A 2,500-nucleotide genomic window follows, 5' to 3' on the forward strand; every position below is an offset into this window, starting at 1 on the left:
AGGTTTTTGCACGCCTTTTAGGTAGCTTACTAGTTTTGGAACAGAACTCCGTATTGCTGCTTAAAAGCCCTTCTTTCTCCAAACCGCATGTGTCAGGCAACAGACAACATTTGCCCAAACACAAGGCCCCGCCCCCTCACGACACCCAGTGCCCACAACAACCAATCACGTGTCCTGTTGCTAGATCAAATCCTTTTTACCAACCCAAGGAAAAACTATTCTGTACTTTGCCTTATATTATAATTTGAATCAACAAAAGACTAACAAAGGCTAAAAGTATCTGCTGATAATCTCTGGAGTTCTTATGTTTATTTTCCCTCTCGTATGCAGACTCCGGGGACTTATCAGCATCATTAGACGATTGGGGAGTTCTCACAAGAGGAGTATTGATCGGCATCATTAGTCTGCTGGGGAGTTCTCACAAGAGGAATATTGATCAGAGCTCCCTAAAGAAGAACCACCTCCCGTTCCATTTTCTTTTCCAATTTAGAAGTAAATATGAGCATAACATCTCAAAACCACCTGCCATGAATAACAGCGTTTTTCAAGGATAACTAAAGGATATATTTCAAGGGGACAATCCTGACCCAAGGCGCTAATCTTTTAGAGTACATAAATTCAATAATAATGTAATATCTCTCAGGTACTATCTCTCTCACTTCTGCACACACACACACACGAACGCGCGCACACACACACACACACACACACACACACGAGCGCGCACACACACACACACACACCCTCTGTGTTTACCTTGTGTTTCTCTTCAAACCATTCTTCTGTCCTTCACCAGCTCTCCTTGAACAGCACTGAGGCAGAACAGTGGCGACAGCATTGCAAATGCAAACACACACACACACACACACAGATACACACACCCACACACACCCATACACAGAGAGAGAGACACAGACACACACACACACAGAGAGAGAGAGAGAAACAGACACACACACACTGCATACGGTGTGTTTTCTGGGGTCTGTGTGTTGCATCATGTTTCACCATGCCTGCCCTGCCAGATGTACTGTATCTCACGCACTGTGATGACAGACACACAAACACACACACACACACACACTCACACACAGACACACACACACACACACACACACTCACAGAGCGGTCCAGGCAAGGTCTGCAGTGCGTGTAGCCTACCACATATAACAACATTGATATTGATGCGAACACAGATAACACAAAAATCACAACGCTTGAATTTGTTATTTATTTGTTTCAGGCATAATACGTTCAGAACACCCAAAGTGAACCCTGTTCAGATCACTAGACTACATTCCTACTTCTTACTGGCCGAGAGAGAGCGTGTCTGTGACCTGATTTCAGTCCTGTTAGCTGTCAATCAAACACTTACTGTCCCACTGCTACTGGGGTAAAAAAATACACATATACACTACCTACTTACACAACCCCCTGTGATGCATAATACTGAGTAAAGAGTTTGCGTAGGAGATTATATCGCTCTTCTCTTACAGTACATTCATAGAAAGATACAAACGGCTGTGCTTTGAACAGGACGAGTATTGCCTTTTTCTGGTTGGTCCAGATTCCCGCTCTCAGAGCAGGGGGTGGGGACATGAGAGAGATATGCATGATGATTGGACAGGATCCAGCCAATGAGGGGCGGTCTAGGTCAACCTTGAACCAACCACGTTCATGTTTGCCCAGGTAACAACATACCCTGCACCTTTAAACAATAGGTACTTAGATGGCCATTGACAAGCCATTCAACAGTAGATGCAGTATGTACAAATGCTGTTTATAGACTACAAATTTCAGGTAAATATATAATAACAGCTAATTAAGTTAATAATTCAGCTAATTAAATTCATGGAAAAAATGAATATTTGTAACTAACATGAAATACATTAAGATTCAAAGCACTGACTGAAAATGGAACATATCATATATAGTTGTTGGCTGTTCAACATTTGAGAATGAATTGTATCCCCCGTCACGAGCTCCCTCCAGCTGCAGGAGTGTGTGTTTGGTTCGAGCGCTGGGTGAAAACCAGCTGCAGGAGTGTGTGTTTGGTTCGAGCCCTGGGTGAACACCAGCTGCAGGAGTGTGTGTTTGGTTCGAGCGCTGGGTGAACACCAGCTGCAGGAGTGTGTGTTTGGTTCGAGCCCTGGGTGAACACCAGCTGCAGGAGTGTATGTTTTACAGGGCAGGTCACAGGTTTGCTGGGACAGGGATTATACTCACCAACAGGCCTGTAGCATCTCAGGCAGACACTGATTCTGGAACAGCTAAATGAGGGTCAGACTTAATGTGTGTGTGTGTGTGTGTGTGTGTGTGTGTGTTGAACTGCTGTTTTTTCCATAGAAAAAGATCTGTTCCAGGGAAGTAATTTCTGTCTCAGGCAGAATCATCTGAAGGTGTGTAGGTGTGTAGGTGTGTTTGTGTGTGTGTGTGTTTGTGTTTTCATGGGCATATATAACCAATGGAGGCATAAAGAAACAATACTGGATGCTAAACG

Source organism: Clupea harengus, chromosome 19 (assembly GCF_900700415.2).
Source record: "Clupea harengus chromosome 19, Ch_v2.0.2, whole genome shotgun sequence".
NCBI classification, from domain to species: Eukaryota; Metazoa; Chordata; class Actinopteri; order Clupeiformes; family Clupeidae; genus Clupea; species Clupea harengus.